Raw genomic sequence first — 20,544 nt, 5'->3', positions numbered from 1 at the left:
CACACATGCATGATGAATCCTTTTAACAAAAAATAGTCTAAAGACCCTTCCAGAGGCTCCTTGAAATATACCTTATAAAAGGAAAATCAAAATTATTGATGCCAGCACAGGGTCAATGAATAGGGGCTGATGGATTCCTAGGGCCTAGGACGCTGCCTGGCACATGGTAAGTACCAAATAAATATGCACCTGAATGAAATAATGTCATTTGCTGTAACACGGATGGACCTAGAGATTGTCATACTGAGTGAAGTAAGTCAGACAGAGAAAGAGAAATAGCGTATGATACCGCTTATATGCAGAATCTAAAAAGAAATGATACAAAAGAACTTATTTACAAAACAGAAACAGATTCACAGACTCAGAGAATGAACTTACGGTTACCAGGGAGGGACGGGTGGGGAGAAGGGATAGTTAGGGAGTTTGGGATTGACATGTACACACTGCTACATTTAAAATGGAGAACCAACGAGGACCTACTGTACAACACAGGGAACTCTGCTCAATATTCTGTAAAAACCTAAGCGGGAAAAGAATTTGAAAAAGAATAGATACACGTACATATATAACTGAATCACTTTGCTGTACACCTGAAACTATCACAACATTGTTAATCAACTATGCTCCAATATGAAATAAAAAGTTAAAAAACAAACAAACAACAACAAAAAACCCAAATATGCACTAAATGAACACAAGATCTAATGATCATAGTCATTGTGAAAGTAGAAACAGACTTAAAATTTTGTTTAAATGGTTGATAGTGTATGGATAGTAGAGATGGCTAAATCTGAAAATTCTTTGGAAATCTTAGGTCAGAGTTAAGTCACCTGGAAATAAGCTAGCCTCCAATAACTTAGACTGCTGGAGTTATTTAGACATTTCTCATATTTCTATTTTTTTAAATTCACATTCTGTCACCTCAAAAGGGTCAAGCTCTTTCTCGAAAAAAAATGTCTAAGGGAGAAAGCTAACATTCCTGAGTTTAAAGGCCCCATCTTTGGAATTCTTTGGACCTAAAAGAAGGGGACTGACCAGGAGCTCTTCGATTTGGTCTCTTTCTTCCCATCCCCATCCCTTCTTTCTTCTCTCTCACTCTCACTTCTGCTCACTCATCCTTACTTCCATTTTGTGTTTTGGCTTGTACCTTCCTAGAAGCAAGTTTCACGCTTTTCCTTTGCATTGCCATGTGCCCAGCCCTGGCATAATGTCAAGCACATAGTAGTACAGAAAAAATACTTGTTATATAAATTATGTACTGTATAAAGTATCAAGGAGATTTTGTACCAGGGAGAAAATTTTATTATTTTACCTCTGCAGGACACCCCAGCCATTTCTATCGTACCCCACCATTTCCTACTGCTGGGCATATATTATCCTATATATTTCATGTCTTTATTTGTTCACTACCCTATGAGCTGTGAGAGTCTCAAGGTCGGGATGATGTCTTCCTCCTCTGCATCCTCTCACAAACAGCCACGTCAAGGCTCCACTCCCCGTGGCCGGTGATTCATCAAGTATGGCTGCCTGACTCAGAACCAACACAATCAGTACAACACACTCTGGACCTTCCAAGGAGGTAGGGACCATGTCTCACTCATGCTGACATACAGCCCAGTGACTGACACAGCAAAGACTCTCAATAAATATTGACTGAGGAAGGCAGAAAGGCAGTAAGAATGAATGACACTGAAAAGAAAAAAATCCAAATGGTTCAGTGAAGCCAAACACGCAGCAAAATAAACTAATGTGCGTGTCTATTCATTCTACCTTGCATTCATTCAACAAACATTTACTGAATGCCTAGTTTATGCAAGCCATGTACTTGGCAGATGAATTATATATGAGTGGGAAAACAGGTCTGCGTGGAATGTCCACTTTAGCAGGGAAGACGGACGGTGTACGAGGCACTGCATGTATGCTGATGTTGCCAACGGGCAAGGAGAGAGTACAATTCCTCGTGCAGAGGTGCAGAGAGGCATGAAGGAGACAGGAGGTGATCAGGGAGAGACCAGGAAAGGAAACAGGAGACCAAAGAATCATAGACAAAAATTCATCTGCCCCTGAAGCAAGGAACTTCTTGTAAAGACAAATGTGCTCAGGACATTAGTCAGTCTTTAAATTGATGGTTTAGTGTGATGGCAAACGCTGGTACAGCAGACAGACATCTTCTATACACAGTGATATTGACACACATCCAGCCAAGAAACCCCAACATTCCCATCTGACTGATCACAAGTGTGGGCTCACCTCCTTGACCTTGGCACCAGCCCACAAGCTGTTTCGCGATGGTTTTTTGTTTGTTTTTTTGTTTGTTTTTTTGCGGTACGCGGGCCTCTCACTGTTGTGGCCTCTCCCGTTGCGGAGCACAGGCTCCGGACGCGCAGGCTCAGCGGCCATGGCTCATGGGCCCAGCCGCTCCGCGGCATGTGGGATCTTCCCAGACCGGGGCACGAACCCGTGTTCCCTACATCGGCAGGTGGACTCTCAACCACTGCGCCACCAGGGAAGCCCTGTTTCGGGATGTTTTAACAAGTACTGGGAAGTGGTAAGCTTTTGTTTTTCCTGATTTTCACAGAGATACCTGTTGACTTACCCCTGGCATTCAGTGTACTATCCTGTACCAGGGATTCAAACTCAGTAGAGAAGAGTGGCAGGGAGTGAGGTTGAGGAGGAAGGAATTTGAGAGATTATCAAGACAGGAGCACAGGCACTTCAACAATGAATGAAGCTACCTGAAAAAGGAACCCCCAGGGCTTCTCTGGTGGCGCAGTGGTTGAGAGTCCACCTGCCAATGCAGGGGACGTGGGTTCGTGCCCCGGTCCAGGAGGATCCCACGTGCTGCGGAGCGGCTGGGCCCGTGAGCCGTGGCCGCTGAGCCTGCGCACCCGGAGCCTGTGCTCCACAACAGGAGAGGCCACAACAGTGAGAGGCCCGTGTACCGCAAAAAAAAAGAAAAAAAAAAAAAAAAGAAAAAGGAACCCCCAAATGGGTTATATTATTGAGTTAAATTCAAACTCAAGCACAGTGACTCCGAACACCAACATGGGCAAGAGGAAAACCAAAGTGCTCCAGTATTCGGTCACACACAACTCTTTGGTCTGGCACCACGATACACCCCTCTTCTACTTTTTCACCTCCCATGACAGTCTTGGTCTGCCCGACACCAGAAGCGCAGTCATAGACCCTGATCTCCACAACTGTGAAATGGAACCTTTGCTGTTGTCTGAGTAGGAAGATGGGAGAAGGCTTAAACTCACATATACGGGTACACAGATGAGAGCCTCTCCGTGTGAGTCTGTGTAAAGAAGAAATTCAAGGAAGTAAAAACGTAAATCTTCAAACTGAATGCTCTGTATCTCCAAGCATATCCTTGTATTCAGTTTCTCGGGATTTTCTATCTGTCCTGAGGACCATGGAGAAATGCAGAGGCTTGACAGCCAAGGGTTTCAAACCCAGTTTCACCACTTAGGTGGCAGCTCTGGATAAGTTACTTAACTTCCTCATACTTATTTTTCCTCATCTAAAACCTGCTGAGTTGGAGACTGAGTAAAATTACCTGGCCCCTATAGATGCCCGATAAATGTTGATTACTTTTTCTCAATCCCTAAAAGAAATGTAAGGTAAGGAAGGACCGATGCCATGTGTTTGCTTAGGTGCTTTTGTAAGACAAGGAGGATGAAAGAGCAGCATCGGTGGGGATGTGGGAAAACACACCTGAGATAGAGTTCTGAGTAATCAACGGTGAACACAGAGCTTGGGGTAGCAATAAAGGAAAGAGGAAAGAAAGATACAGTTCCTTTGGGGGATAATGTCTTTCTGTTTCATTACCTTTCACTCTCGTGACCTCCCTATTTCTATGGTTCTCCCACATAACCACTGCCTTCCGGATGCCAATGACGCAGATGCAATTACGCCTCACGAGGAAACTGGCTGCTAGAGGGAGCTCTTCTGGCCACACAGCTACCTTTCCCCTAACTTCTCAGGTAAGTCTCCCCACCTGTGACAAGAGGCTCCAGAGACTTCTTGCTGAATGTGCTGCTGCACTTACATGGTCTGAGCCCTAAGTCAGGCAGGCCAGTGCCATTCTGATTCTGCTTGTTATTTCTCTTATGAAAAATGTAAGGTGAGAGAAACAGGGAAGGGGGCACGCCCACAAGACTGCTGTTGGCTTCTTAAGTATTGTTCTATCTGAATGGGTGTAATGGCGAAACTCGACTGCTAACACACTGAACAGCAATGCACGCTCGCTCAACAGCCTTACACCCATCTTCTCGAAAATTTCTAGCTGTCATAGAAAAGAGGTGTAGAAGATACTTTGTTTTAATGGTTTATCAGTCAGCTGAGCTTCAGAAATATATGTCCATAAAGATATTACATGGAGAGGGGCTTCCCTGGTGGCGCAGTGGTTGAGAGTCCGCCTGCCAATGCAGGCGACACGGGTTCGTGCCCCGGTCCGGGAAGATCCCACATGCCGCGGAGTGGCTGGGCCCGTGAGCCATGGCCGCTGAGCCTGTGCGTCCAGAGCCTGTGCTCTGCAATGGGAGAGGCCACAACAGTGAGAGGCCCGCATACCGCAGAAAAAAAAAAAAAAAAATTACATGGAGAACTACTATACTTTCCTTATTGGAATGATATAAATAATAAGTTATTTATATTATAATAAAAATATAATATGAATCATCCATTCAACAAATATTTATTAAGTAACTTCTGTGGATTAGGCGATGAGCTAGACCAACAAAAATGCATATATACAGGAGGAATTTTTACATACTCTTGAATAGTATTTATCCATAGAGTTGAGACATAGATCTCATGGGTGCAGAGTGAAATTTACCATCCTGTTTTTCCAGCGCATCACATTTAGCTTGCATGACAGTTTCATAAACACAGCTTTTTTACTGAGTGCATTCTCTCTTCAAAAATTTCTTTTGGCCAATCTCAAAAAACTGTCATCTCTAGGATAAAAAAAAATGGGGTTCCCCATTTAGGATGATTTTACACTTGCTACAGAAATATCAGTTTTAAAAAGAGAGACTGAGATTGGATACTGTTGGCCTCGAATCCCACAATGAAAAGCAGCATATGATACCAGGATGATACATGTCCTCAGATAGAGCCAACCTTTTCCGTAGTTTCCAAGGTGAGTCGTGCTTGTGGGGGTCTTTAGAGAAGAAGTATGGGGGAATAAGGATGGACGAGAGAATGACTAGGAAAAGAGCTAATGTTCTCATGCATACGTCCCTTGTTTTTAGTTTAAGATTTACTTTTTCATTCATTCAGCAAATATTGACCAGTACTTACTATGTGCTAGAAGATGAAGTAAGTTATTGCACATAAAGGTAAGAAAGAAATGTCCCTAGCTAAAATATACATGATATATCCCCTTTTGAAGAATCGTTAAAATTAGTAAACTGTGATTTTTCTGAAGAAAGTAACACTTGTAAAATGGGATTCCAGGAGTTTAATGCCAGTTAGTCTCACTCTTTTTCCCATAAGAGGTGTGCTAGAGGACGGGAATGTGACATTTCTTAAGAGTGGTGGGTAAACCGTGTTGATGCTTATGAAGAACATGAAATGGCAGCTGACGACTCAGTGATTAGATAAAGACAGGATATAGGTTTAAACTGCAGCAAGGTAGAAGACACATGACATTGGGCATCACCCCACATGCTCTAGAGACATGAGTTCCACGCGACTCCTACCACTGCTAGCTACAGTTGATTGAACAGTAAACAAATGCCAGGTATACCACAAGATTTATATATATTCTCATTTAATTCCCACAATAGCATAACAAAGTAGGTGATATCTTCCCCGTTTTATCTGTTGTCTAAGTGAGGATGGGAGGCATACAGAAGTGGCATGTCTAGGCTCGCACAGTCAGGAAATGTAGAGCCAGGGTCTAAGCCAGAATCAAGGCGATGTGACTCCAAAGCTTGCCTGATGTGGCCACCCTCTGATCAAGTTCCATCTAAAATTCAAAGTGGGAAATCTACTTGAAAAGGACAAAGGATGCTTCAGAACATTTCCTTCAGCTACAATAGTGACTCTTACTACTTGTCGGATCTCAGACTTCTGATAATTTTATGAAAGCTGGTCTCCCTAAAAAGAGACACGTATGTTTACAATTTGTGTGTGTATGTGCATTTTGGGGGGATTTCCAGAGTCCTCAAAACAAAGGCTAAGAACCTGTGCCCTGAAAGTTGCAGGACCCGACAGGGATGTAGTGGCTAAAAATACCTCTTTGGCCAAACCAACCAGGTTGATGCAAATTCTGGAGTATACGCAATTCCTTACAAACGTAGAGTTCACGCCTAACAACGGTTAATCACAACAGACAAAGACCTCAAATTACAAAGATATTCACAAAGAACACAGATTACCTGATTCTTGTTGGACTTTTGAGTAGGAGGGAGTCAGCAGGAGTGTCTAAGGGGGCAGGAAAGAACGTTGCTAGAATGAATGTCAACCCTATAGTTGGGCTGAGCCCCTTGGTCATGACCTTGAGGCTCAAGGAATTGGCTCAGACAGTTCTGAACTGAGTAGCCATTTCACAGACAGCCCACAGCCCAGCAGGACACCCCTCTCTAACTCTGCCATCATGACACTGCCATCTGCAGCAAGCGAGCTGAGATGTCTCAAGACCAAATTTATCACACCCAAGATTCCATCCTTACGTAAGAATCACCTGTCGCTGGTGCATAAATTTTAGCACCTAGCTGAGCCAAGGGTAATCAAGATTTAAAAGAAAGGGGCCTGAATAAATATCAAGCAGATTTCCTCTCTGTGGGGCTGAGTTTTGAAAAATCTTTGTGCCCTCATATGCCCCTCAAAGGAGACTGTCATTTTTCTGCTTTCGGTCTGCCTCACTACTGTTGGGGAAAGGATGCTCGCTACTGTTGGGGAAAGGATGCTCTCTAAGAGCCACAGGCAATCTGTTTTCTTGGAGGTTCTGCTCAAGCTATGACCTCGGTTTGTTCCAACTTATGTCTGTCCTCACAAGTTTCAGCTTGCTCTCATCATCAGCTAAATTAACCATAAAGCAAAGCCTTGACTCGCATTACTGAAGCTTGAGGGTAATCAGTACAAGCCCGGAGCTATGCATCACTGTTTCCAAGGCTGCAGGCCTAAGAAGAAATGCAGGAATGGCCCTTCAATTTATATTCCACTTCGGGTAATCTAGAAGATTCCTTTAGCTTGAGACCTTGGAGGGGAGGTTCAAGTGTGTCATCTGAGAGCAAACAAAATGCCATTGGAAAGTGACAGAAGGCGGTGGAGTTGTTTAAGGAGCAGCGGCATTGGGATAATAATGGATGGGAGGGCAAGGAAGAGGGAGGAGGGAGTCTCCTGGACTAAAAAAGGGCCAAGAAAAGTCCCTACAGCTGTTTGGTGAAATTTGGAAAAGTTAAATTCAGGTTAACAAATATCTGGGAAGGTCTGAATCTGACCTGGGGCACATTGTTCCCTCCTCTGGGTTTCCATTTGTAAAATGTAGGAATAGGATGAAGGCTTCTTCCTGCACGAGTATGTCGTGATGGAAGGTAGAAGAAAAGGCCTTTGAAGCCAACAGAATTACTCCTCTGTCCAGGGAAATATAAACAACAATAACTCCATCAGCCTTCAGCTCTGCTTTTGAATGAGTTCTTTGCTTCTGTCTGAGAGGCAAAGTAGTTCATTCCTTGGGAAAAATTTGAACGTAGAATGGTAGACCATGCCCTTTTCACTCTGGTTTCATTATGTTATTTTGAATTATTATTAGTACATAGAACACTCAATATAAGTTAACAAGATTTTACTGAGCATCTGTCACGTACCCAAGGCTGCAGTAGGTCCTCTGGGGTAGATAAAGAAAAACTCTGTGACACGTTCAGGGTCTTCAAGTATCTTAATATCTTTTTAGAGGTTTACATGTTCCATTTTAAAAGCCAAGCAGAAAACAAGCTGTTATATTTTAGAAGTCTAACTTTTAAGATAAATATTACTTTTCTCTATTAATGTAAGCAACTGAGTTTGACTGAACTTGTTTTTATGCTTCTACTAATATATATCACTGTATTTACTAATACATATTATTGTATTATTTATATTGTTACTCATGTCTACAAAAAGCCTCACTTACAGACTTTACACTGGCTTGAATTCTGGTTGGATGCCTCTAGGTAAAACACAAATAAAAGTCCATCAAAAAAACTCTGAATTTCCAAACACATGCATACTTGTACATTTTGAAGTTCCACTCAAGTGCACTCTCTATATGATATGAAAGAAAACTAAGTGAATCATCTTGGGGAAACTACTCTAATTCCTGAGTGTGTACTTCAGTTAATATTTCTGCACATCTTGGGACTTCCCTGGTGGTCCAGTGGTAAAGAATCCACCTTCCAATGCAGGGGACATGGGTTTGATCCCTGGTCATGGAACTAAGATCCCACATGCTGCGGGGCAACTAAGCCTGCGTGCCACAACTACTGAGCTTGTGCGCCTCAACTAGAGCCCATGTGCCACAGGCTAAAGAGCCCATGCTCTCTGGAGCCTGTGCACCACAACTAGAGAAGAGAAAAACCCGCATGCCACAACTAGAGAGAAGCCCGCACACCACAACAAAGAGCCCACGCAACAAAAGATCCCGCGTGCCTCAGCAAAGATCCCACTTGCCGCAACTAAGACCCAATGCAGCCAAAAAAAAAAAATTTTTTTTTTGCACATCTTTTAAACACTGATGCTGCTGCCTCAAGTTAATTCCCAGTAATAGACTATTATCCTTTGGTGTGTACTTCTTTTGCAAATACCAAATAGATGGTCAGTTACATTATCTTCCCCAGACTATCTTGTTTTCCTTTGAAGTTTTCGAAGACAAATCACTAATCCATTTATTGTAAATGGTAATCCTTTCAAAAATATGCCTTGGGTGCAAAACTGAACTTTTCAGGCAGTAAAGATGTTTCAAAGGAGATTTTTCCAATGCAAATTATCTTTGTAGTGATGTGAAAGTAATTGTCCTGTTTTATATGAATACGCCTTTGTATACTTTCAATTACATGTATTTAAACATTTAAGAATGATGTAAAACACGATATATACATTAGTGGAATTTGCCAGTCACATCATATATTTTTAAGCAGTTTATAAAATATGTACCAAGAATTAAAGTATGATATTCTTTTTTTTTTTTTTTTTTTTTTTTTTTTTGCAGTACGCGGGCCTCTCACTGTCGTGGCCTCTTCCCATTGCGGAGCACAGGCTCCGGACGCGCAGGCTCAGCGGCCGTGGCTCACGGGCCTATCCGCTCCGCAGCATGTGGGATCTTCCCGGACCGGGGCACGAACCTGTGTCCCCTGCATCGGCAGGCAGACTCTCAACCACTGCGCCACCGGGGAAGCCCAAAAGTGTGATATTCTTTCTTAAGAAACGATATACTGTATTACCATGTTTTTCTTCCAGTAACCCACAGCACTATTCTGGGAACTTAGGTGTTCAGATTTGGGTTGCCTATACTGTTCAGCCCATGAAATTTCAAAGCACATTCATATCCACTGCCCTTATGGTGACCCCAGTAAGATGAGAGGCAGATATTCAGGGTGACCCACCATCCCGGTCTCCCCAGGATTGAGGAGGTTCTGGGGATGCGGCACTTGCCATGGGAAAGTCCCAGCAAATGGAGACAGGCTGATCATCCTGTGGGTATTATAATTCCTCTTTGTAGTTGGGGAAACTGAGGCACAGAGAAGCAAAGTGCTCTGCCCAGTTTACCCAGCAAACTTCCAACAAGAGAACATTTGCAACTAGGCAGATCCCTGCTATTTCCTCTATACCTTACTTCTGCCCGGAACTGTAAGAAAACCAATGTCATCTTTTGTCTTTTTTGTGTGCTACCATTTCAAAAGTACTAGGATGAAATACAGTGGGTACTAGTGAATAGGACTCTTTGTCAAAATCCCATATTATTTGGGAGGAACAGCATTGCAGCTTTGTGCATTAAAGAGAATGACAGAGAGACTGAGAAGTTATGATGATCACAGCTCTTAAGAGCAGAGGAAGTACTAGTATAAGGTCTGTCTACCCCACCAACCACCTCTTACGACTGCCAACTATCTCCGGTCTTGACTGAGCCATTTGTGTAATTTCATGAAACAAATCAACTTAAATGAATCTCAGAAAAAAATGACCCAGAGAGCCACCTTTTGAATCACAGCCTGGTAACAGCTAGCATTTCCTGAGGGCTTACTCTGTGCTAGGTGCAATGCTTAGAGCTTTACATGAATTCGGTCCATTCAGCCTCACAATAATTCCAAGAAGGAGCAACTAATATTCCCACTTTACAGATAAGAAAAATGAGGCTGAGAAAGGTCAAGTAATGCATCCAGTGTCACACAGCTGATAAAGGTTGGAACTTGGATTTACACCCAGGCAGCGTGACCCTGGAACCAGTGCTTTTAGCCATCCACTGCATCACTTTTAATAAAAGCAGTTCAACAGCACAGTTCCCAACGTCCCATCACTCCGACAGCTTTTTGTTAGGGCAGACCTAAAGCTAGTGGACCACATATTCCTCAGATGCACAGTGGGTGTGTTGGTCTAAAAGCATGAGGCTTTCTGGTCATGGGTATTAAAGGATCTGAAGGAAGAGATTTTAATCTATTGATTAATTCCAGAGTGAGATAAATTGTCCTGCCAAGCTCCTGCTATTTATTCAGGACCTCTATTTCTCTTTTTGGAAAATGTAAATAATATGTCCTGGGCTTCTATGAGAAATGACTAGGTAAAATAATGGGCAAGTACTGTGCAAACTGTAAAGTGCTGTACACAATTATCCCATATGTTAAGGAGTTTCCAAAATAGCAATTTCTTCCAATGCCCTTGCAAAAGCAAATGAGACACAGCTGCTAGAACACTCTGTAAAGAGAGAGAAATCCAGCTCTTTAAAACTTTCAAGGGGGAAAACACACACCATAAAATTACCCCGAAGATGAATTTTACAAGAAGCACGGAAGTGTCATCAAGTTTTTCCGTGGTTAATTCTAAAAGAGTGCTAGCGTCGCAAAGATCAAACAAGCAGTTCTTCCACAAAAACCTGGGGAAATATGCTGTTTAATGACACTTGCATAATAGTTAGAAATGTAAATTATACTCACATGAGAAGCAGAACTGAAGAAGCCAAGTTTACTGGCTCTTCTGAGTCTTTTCCAAAGACAAGTCTGTTGGGGAAAAAAGAGGAGAGGCTTGGTCTAAACCAAACAAAAGGAAGACATAAAAAAAAAAAAAAAGGAAAGTTAGAAGGACGAGGTGTTCCTGGAATGCTATGAAGCACTGAGAGTGACTCAGCACTTGCCAAAGGGCAGCAACAATTAAACGAGTTTGTTGAAAGAACTCTAATAAAATCGGCGTTCCCTGTAATCTCAGAACAAGCTGGCACCACTAAAGAAAACGTTCAACAACACATTTGGGGACTATGAGTTGATGGAAGTTGCTTGGGGCGGGGGGACTCAGGGATGAGTCATAGACTCCTCAAATGAAGTGGACTAAAGCTGGAGGAAGCTGGGCTGGGTCTCTGCCCTCTCATTGTCTTTCTCCTCTCGAGGGATTGCAGCCCTTCTGCAATCAGCCAAAAGGAACAAGTGAGTTGGCCACTGGGCAATGAGAAATTGTCAAACAAGTGAAATGAAGTTTCATTTGTAGTATAAAGCCTATACACTGTATACACAAGTCCTGAGACAGGGAGGAAGGAAGACTTTCCCAGGATCCTCTGTGCCCATGAGAATCATTCCTGCTGAATCCTGTCTCCAGGTAGAAGGGCACCTAGGTTATCCAAGATGGAGCCTATACAGATTTTTAAGTTCTTTGGGGAAAAAGAACATCATGATTCCTCTTAGTAACTAATTTCTGTCTTTATCTACCCTTTTAGCCATTAAGTTCTGTGCTAAAACTAGCTTCAATTTCTCTAAACTGGTCTTTGTGGACATGGATGAATGATTTTGGTTTTGCCCACCAAAAAGTATGCATCCTTCATATATTTGCACGTAGTTATTCTCATACTAAACTCATAATGGAAATGCAGGAAATTCTCCTGTCCCTTCTCAGATGAGAACTTCCCATCGCCCCACCTCAGGTTATAGAAAGGAAAAAAACCTTTTTTTGATGTCCTGGCATCATTTTTCCTATTTCAGGCGGCTATAGACTGAGTGGAGAGTTTACACCTTCCTATCTTAAGAAAAAACAAAAAAATTGAGAAGGTTAAGAGCTAGTGATTTGACATTTCCACATTAACTTTTTTTCAAAACGCTGGTGTTTTCTTTTTTTGTTTTGGATTAAACTCAGGTGTAAAATATTATATCGCACATATTCGTTATTGAGGGAATTGACTGAATTTACGTAATATTCATGAACAGAATTTTGTAAGTTGTTCTGCCAGCCAAACTATTCCTGCTTCCTGCACAAATGGAGCTGCTCAGTGTTAATCAATTGATTACCATGAATGAAGAATTCTCCAGAAAGCTGTTAAAACCAAGATACCACCATTTGGTTCCCCTTGAAAAAAGGAAATTATTGTTCTACTGGATTTTCTTTTGTTCTGAATAGAAAAGTTTTTAAGTTGGGTTGGATATTCTTTTTTTTTTTTAATGCTCTTTTTTTTTTTAACGTCTTTATTTGAGAATAGTTGCTTTACAGTGTTGTGTTAGTTTCTGCTGTATAACAAAGTGAATCAGCTATACATTTACATATATCCCCATATCTCCTCCCTCTTGCGTCTCCCTCCCACCCCTCTAGGTGGTCACAAAGCACCGAGCTGATCTCCCTGTGCTATGTGGCTGCTTCCCACTAGCTATCTACTTTACATTTGGTAGAGTGTACATGTCCGTGCCACTCTCTCATTTCGTCCCAGCTTACCCTTCCCCTCCCCGTGTCCTCAAGTCCATTCTCTACGTCTGGGTCTTTATTCCTGTCCTGCCCCTAGGTTCTTCAGAACTTTTTTTTTTTTTTAGATTCCATATATATGTGTTAGCATACGGTATTTGTTTTTCTCTTTCTGACTTACTTCACTCTGTATGACAGACTATGAGACTAGATATCAATTACTGGGTTGGATATTCTTTTTGGGTTTTTTGTTCTTTCAATTTCAGCATTCCTCTAGGAAGAGAGAGTGAATGTTCTCTTTCTCATCAACCAGAGTGTTACTAGTTTGAGTATGAAATGCAACCAGGTTCCAAGGAAACTATGTTGTAGTTTTCGGGAATGGGAAGAGTTTTTTCCCTCAGGTGACAGAAGATGAGATGTTCCTTTTGTCTTCAACCTTTTAATACCAAAGTGTGAACCATTTCTACATACTTGTTTGGAAGCATGAACTGAATGCCATGAAAGATAGCAAACTAAGCTGACTCCTTGATTCTGACCAAGCCAGCAACAGGCATTTGGATTTGAGTTGGATTTAGATGAGCTATTCAATAACCTGTATAGTGAGACTGGGAGCTTAGGAATCAAATCACATTGTGATCTTGGTAAGGATATTGCTCTTTTGTGAGCAGCTTAGTTGATGGGGTCAGTCTTTTAATTTACTTAAAATTTTGCAGAGAGTTTTCCTGTTGTAGCACTTGAACGTTTCTCCCCAATTCAATTCCTTCATCCATACAATTGGGTTAATACAACTTACTGTGCAGGTCTTTCGTAAGGACCAAATAAAATGTATACATTAGATGCTTACTATAGGCCCTGGCACATAAAAGCTGAATGATCGTTTCTTGTTCACTTGGCCCCTATATGCTCCTACTGCTAAAAGTTGGTTCTCATAAAGCAATGTTGGGCTGTTAATAACTTTCTGCCACCCTCCCCCTGACACCCCCCAAAAGAAGAAAAACCACAGTTAACTAAGAACAGTCCCCTAATTTTGAAAATTTTGTTGTATCTTTCCAATGGAACCCCATCACCTTATACCTACTATAATAATTTACTGGACACTTACATGAGCCATCTACTGTAACAAGAACTTTATATGGGCAATATCATTACACTTTCCCTACAACCCTATGAGTTGAATACTATGGTTATTTTCTTCTGCTTCAAACTCACTTGTTCCCCAATATGAAGAACCCCAATGAGTATTTTCTAACCATCCATTTTACATAAGTATTTTTTATTATCACTGTAAAACATTATGGAATGCCTTCTGAATTATGTTTTTCAAATTTTGTTCAAGCAAAGCACTAAGATACAAAGCACTGATACTGTATACTAAGATACAGTTTCAATCCTCCAGAAAGTGACATATGTTTTTACCCCAGAGAGGAAACTATTTAAAGGGCCCATTATCTCTCTTTTTTTAATCATATAGGTGCTTCCTATCTCTGATTAAGTTTATGACCTCATCATAAATAAGAATGGCTATAACTCCTATTAATATCTGCTTAAGAACTGCAGCCAATAGCTACAAAATGTCAAACTGACCCCACTGACAAGACGGTAGTGATCACCCATACTGTTGAAATGGAGAGCAAGAGATCACTGTAGAAGAGTTCTCATGGAGACGTTCTACCCACATTCACCATCTGAAAAAATGTCATACGTAGACATTCACGCACATTGAACTGGCAAATAAAGATTTCTATACAAATATCCCTAATTTTAAATAAATGTGAAGGCCAGTAGAGCAACAAAGAATGCCTATGCTTGATACAGAGACATTCGTCAGGAAGAGTCCCTACTTGAAAAGATAGTACATCTCTATTCAAAAACCTCAGTCAATTCAGTTCATTTAGAAAAGCTCCTAAAATGAAACATTTATTGCATATTTTTCATATTGTGTTTGGCTTTGTTTTATTTTCTGAATAAATATTTGAAGAGGCATACATGTGGGCTGTATTTTCTTTTGAATCATTTTTGATATTTTACGAGATAATGTTGGCTCTTCCCTCATGGAAAAAACTGAAACAATCAAAAGGGATTTTACACATGGTCTCGACAACTACACCTATTGCCCCACCAGCATTACTCCCCCCTAGACATGCCTGTTACCATAGATAAAAATCCCTGATTTCTGGGATGCCGAATATTCCACCTGGATTCTAGATACCATCACTATTTGCAGACCCAATGAAATTGCTTAAGGAGTCCTTCCTATCTTTCCTAAAACACTAATCTGTCCCTCTCTACTGGATCACTTCCATCATCGCACAACTGTATCATTATTTCTCCCAACCCCAAGCAAACACAAACACCACCACTTCCACCAACACACCCTTAGCAGGACCCCACTTTCCTCACCTGTTTCCCTCCCATTTCTGTGCTTTCGTTGGCAGGAACTTCAAGAGTTGTCTTTCCTCACCATTTCCAAGTCTTCTTCTATCACCCTCTTACACTATTTAGAGCAGACCTTAACCATCACCATGCCACCAGATATGTTCTTGTCAAGGTTACTGATGTTCTCTAGTTGTGAAATTCAATAGTAAATTTTCAGTTTTCATCTTACTTGACCCAGCAGCAGCATCCGACACTATTTTTCACTCCCCTCTAACTGGTACACTTCCTTCTCTTGGTTTTTAGGACACCAAAGCCTCCCAGTTTTTCTCCTTGGATGGTCCACTCCTTCTCAATCTCTCCTTGGTGGTGTCTCTTTTCCTTCTTGACCTCTTAGTGCTAGAGAATCCCAGGGTTGAGTCCTTTTCTTCTTCTCTGCTTTATCTACACCCACTCCCTTGATCGTCTCATTCAGCCTCAAAACTTTCAATACTGACAAGCTGATGACTCCACCTTTAGCCCAAACGTACTCCGCATACTCTCATAAGCCCCATATGTGCGTGACCAGCAACCAACTCTACATCTCCCATCAGGTATCTAATAGTCATTTCAAACTCAGTATACCCAAAATCAAAATCCCAACATTCTCCACAAACTTGCTCTTCCTACAGCCTTTTACATCTCAACTGATAGCAATTTCATCTTTGCAGCTTCTCAGGCCAACACCTGGATTCCTTTAACATTCTACATCCAATCTCTCATGAAATCCTGTTGCACTTTACTTTCAAAATATATAGAATTTAACTGCTTTTCACCACCTGTACTGATCAGTCAACACATGGCCCAAGCCACATCATCTCTTGCTTGGGTTACTGGCATAACCTTCTAACTAGCCTCTTAGCTCCTATCCTTGCCCTACTCAGTATTCTCTAAACACAACATTCGAACAGGTCCTTCTTAAAAAGTCAGCATTGTGCAATGACTCCTTTTTCACTCAGATTAAAGCCAACATCTTTTTCAGTGACCTACCAAACATTACATGATCATGACCTCGCCTTGATATTACCTCTCCTATCTATCACTACTTCCGCTTCACACACTTTGCTTCAGCCCCACGGTCCTCTTTGCTGTTCCTTAAATATGCCAGCCATGCTCCTGCCCTTTGGCCTTCATACAGGCTGTTCTCTCTGCCTGTGACACTCTTCCCTAGATAACTACATGCTTACAGTCCTACCTGTCTTAGGTCTTTGCTCAAATGGCACCCTATTTGAAATTGCAAATGCACACACGACCCTTTCCTGCCAGCCCCTGAAGTCCTAAACCTTATTATCCTGCTTGATTTTCCTCCTTTCCATAGCATCTACTACCAGGAACATATTGCTTTATGTATTAAGTTTACTGTCTGTCTCTGCTAGAATGTAGGCTCTGCAAGGGCAGGAATTTGAGTAGATCTTGGTCATGCCTTTTCCTGAACATCTTGAATAGTGCTTGGCATATGAAATCACTCAATGGGTGTTGAATTGAATTGAATGAAATAGGCTTCCAGTAAAACCAAAAAACACACACAAAAAATACACCCAAAAAAACCCCTGAATTGATAACATCGTGCCTATAGGAAATAAGGGCTTGACTTAAAATAGCTTGATAGAGAATTACTGTCTAGGATCTAAGTCTATCCTAAAGCAAGAAGAGAAGATACCTGAATACATACCTGAATACATGGTCTATTTTCTGGGAAAGAGAGTATGGAACCAAAAATGACAACCTGGGGGAAAATGAAGACACATCTTCCTTCTTTTGCATTTAAAGATTCAGGTAACATATTTTCAGATGACTCAAGAAGAAGTTTGGAAAAGACCATGATAGTGTGAAGGAGCTAGAAGTTTAACTTAAAAAAAAAAGCTGGCTTTCTTTTTCCAGTGTTCATCACAGTTCTATATAGACACTCTGACCCATGGATGTCCACCTGTGGTTTGTGCCACTGATGGCTTTTCAAAGTCCCATTTTAGTAAAGTAGTTTGAAAAAGAGGAGCAGTTCATGGAATATTTGTTTTTATCAGCCTTGGCAATCATAAGGGAGATCAGGTAACTGCTCTCAGTGTGTGGTCCTTGGACCTGAAGCATTAGCAACACCAGGAAACTTGCTAGAATTGCAAATTCTTGGGACCCATCCCACTCCAAGTCTACCTCATCAGAAACTCTGATGATAGTATCCAACTATCTGTGAATTAACAAGTCCTCCAGGTGATTCTAATGCCTACTTTGTGTTAGGCATTCGGTTTAAGAAACACTGAGGAAACAAAATGAGAGAAATCATCATTATTGTTCATTTTCAAGTTTACAATGACTTATTTTTTTAACAAGGCAACATTAGAATACAGATTGCCTTCGCTGATAAATGCAATACGCTCGTATGTCATCCAGCGCCCAACACTAACATTTATAAAACACTCTTTCTGGGCATTCTGCTTCAGATTGACGAGAAAGTAGAAGACTCTCATATATTCCAGGAGCCTAATTTAATGATTTCACAATGCTCTGAGCTACTTGGCTCTTGGCTCTTCCTGTTAAGATTTATGAACCCAGATTGCAGCAAACCATTTTTCAAATTAGCTTCAAGTTGACAATTCCATTTCAACAATAAAGACTATAGCAATGGAATGTGAATTGAGGGGAAAAAAATAGATACTGAGGGTTGTAGGAATTTGTCAAAAATGACATTCTAATTACAAATATTAATCCACAAGTAGGTCACCAAGAGTCACTTTGCTTTGATTATTTGCTTGATAGAGGATTATGACACAAAGACCATCAGTTTGTAAAGTATTTACTTAAAGAACGGAACTCCGCCTGGTCTGTGAAATCCAAAACCAATATTCTGTAAAGCCCAACTTCCTGTAATTCTCACACTCTCATTAGTTCTTTAAGAGTAGATACATATCCCATTTTACAGACGGCACAACAAAGCTCAGTGACCTATTCAAGGGCACATTGTTACGTACAAAGTCAAGACTGAGTCTCAGATGTCTGGGATTTGCTAATAGATGCCAATTCAATATAAGAAATATGTATTAAGCACCTGCTCTGTACTACCAGACCATGGATTAGGGGAAGGGAGTGTAAGAATTTCTGACACAGTCCCTGACTTTAAAGAGCTCAATTCAAGATACCCTGTCCTCCTAATCATTTAATACCCACCTTTGTCAGTTCTAGCAAAGTAAATGAAATAAATGGTAAAGCTGGTTGATTTCAGCACTAAAGAAGTCTTGGACCAGCAAGGACTGCGTGGTGAGGTGTCCTAAGACCTTTACACTGATCATTTACCATTTAATCAAGGCACCATGTACATCTTGATGAAGAGTTTAAAAGTGCCCTGTCATGTCCTACTAATAGTTCATGCCCATAACAAAATATGGAGACACTATGTGAAAAAAAAAAAAGTGATAAGCTTGCAGAAAGGCAGTGGAATTGGAGCTCAGGGTCAGAGGAGACGGAAAGCTAGCTATTGAACAAATCACATTTTACAATGAAAAAAATAACATGACGTCCAGATATATTTACAAACAAAGACATGTTAGAACTGGTATGCGCTCCTTCCATCATTCTCTCCATTATCTGAGAATAAAGTTGAGTTTGGGGGTCTGTATTTTTTCAAAACACCAGCAGCTCTGGCTTTAGAAAATGTTCAAGTTAAGTCAAGAAACTTATGTGACTGAGAATTGGAGACTTAAGGTCCCGTCTCCATTTTATCCCTTACTGGGTTTAAAACTAAAAGGAAGATATTTTTTTGTTGTGAAAGTAAGAGAACCTCAGACAAATTTTTAAGGAAGTTAAAGTTTTCCAATAAAGTATTAGAAGCTATAGAAACATGAAGCCATATTTACGCATTCGCTCAACATTTATTTAAGCACGTGTATGCTGAGTGCAGTAGGTCCTGGGGGTACCCAAGTGGATATAACAAAGTGCTGGTGTTTTTTACTCTATTATTAGAGTATCTGGGGAACACCCTCAGAATAGTAACCCGAAATTACGTAAAGTAGGGAAAAAATTGGACTTAAGCCAGTTTTTTAAATGAGTTGAGACTGCTTAAATAGTAAAATAAAAAGACTAAGGGGTAAGCTTTAATAACTTTTTAAAAAGTTTACAAACTCATTTTAAGATGGACTTAGGTCAGACAATATGAAAGCTAAAAAAGAGTGAAGATTTAGCCTTAAATTATAGCAAAAAAAAAAAAAAAAGAAAGGGGGAGGGTTGGGGAAGAGAAGAGATTGGGAAGAAAGAACTTTTTCTAGAACACTGGAGCTAGAGACTGAATTCCTCTGCTGGTCTGCTGAAGATATTTTGGACGTGATTAGCTAATTCTTCCTCTCAATGGGTTTAAAGATGTGACTAAACGTGGGGTGCTGGAATAGCCATTTGTTGGAGTTCTACGTCTAAAGCTCTGTGAATGGTAACTAGGTGGATTAAAAGGCTGTTTTCTTCTCTCTCCCTTATTTGGCTGATATGTCTTCTTCCAGATTTGGAAACTCATAGACATCGCTATGAAATGTATCACAGACCATGAGTCACTATGAAAAGGACAAGTGTGTAAATTGCCTTACCAGTGAAAAATCCTCTGCCTGTCCTCCCCTTTTTTTCTGGGACAAAACTTCAGTTTTTTTCTCTCTGATTCATATCCTGGGGAAATCAAATCACAAAATGGCTATGTTTAATAAGAAATATCTCCAACCCACCTCACTTTAAGAATGTAACCTCTTTTTAATCCAGATGTTCATGATCTCCCCCGCATAAAAGCCTTTTCTTCAGAAGATTTGGTGCCATTTAAGACAGGTTAAAAGAGTCAGAGAACCTCTCATACACAAAAGTTATGCTGAAGTCCCATTAGCCAAAGGGTCTAAAAAGTGTGTCTGCTGGTGGCAACTATTTTAAAGATGAGAATTAGCAGGAGAAAGGACTAAAGTTTATTTGAGCCCACCAGTGCCAGGTATGCTAGGGGCTCTTCTATAGTAATGGTTGACATTAATTGAATTCTTACTAGGTATGAGGTACCGTTCTAAGTTTTACAGGCATTATTTTATTTAACTCAAACTACTCCATGAGATAAATACTAAGATGGACCCCAGCTCTAGGAGGAGGGAAATGAAGCTCAGAGAGGCTCACTAACTTGCTCAGGGTCATGTAGCAAGTAAGATGCAGAGATGAGATTCAAACACAGATCTGCCTGACACCAGAACTTAAACTATTAACTACTATCCTCAATAGTGCTTTAAAAAAGGTAGACAGACTCTCTCCATTATGTATAGGAAATGGAAG

The 20,544-nt window shown here is 40.9% G+C and overlaps 1 long non-coding RNA gene across 4 annotated transcripts in view; it reads right to left on the bottom strand.

Moving 5' to 3' along the window:
* LOC109550953 (uncharacterized) overlaps positions 1 to 20,544 on the bottom strand; it is a 275,762-nt gene that overhangs the window by 79,081 nt on the left and 176,137 nt on the right. For 3 of the 4 annotated variants that reach the window (XR_012333286.1, XR_012333284.1, XR_004527805.2), the window contains exon 4: positions 11,139 to 11,201. The exons of the other annotated variant lie outside the window; for it this stretch is intronic. This is a non-coding gene — a long non-coding RNA (uncharacterized lncRNA). The remainder of the gene's footprint in view (positions 1 to 11,138; positions 11,202 to 20,544) is intronic. 4 annotated transcript variants of the gene reach the window in all.

The sequence above is a fragment of the Tursiops truncatus genome, chromosome 8 (assembly GCF_011762595.2).
Source record: "Tursiops truncatus isolate mTurTru1 chromosome 8, mTurTru1.mat.Y, whole genome shotgun sequence".
NCBI classification, from domain to species: domain Eukaryota; kingdom Metazoa; phylum Chordata; class Mammalia; order Artiodactyla; family Delphinidae; genus Tursiops; species Tursiops truncatus.
This window is presented reverse-complemented; position numbering and strand designations above follow the sequence as displayed.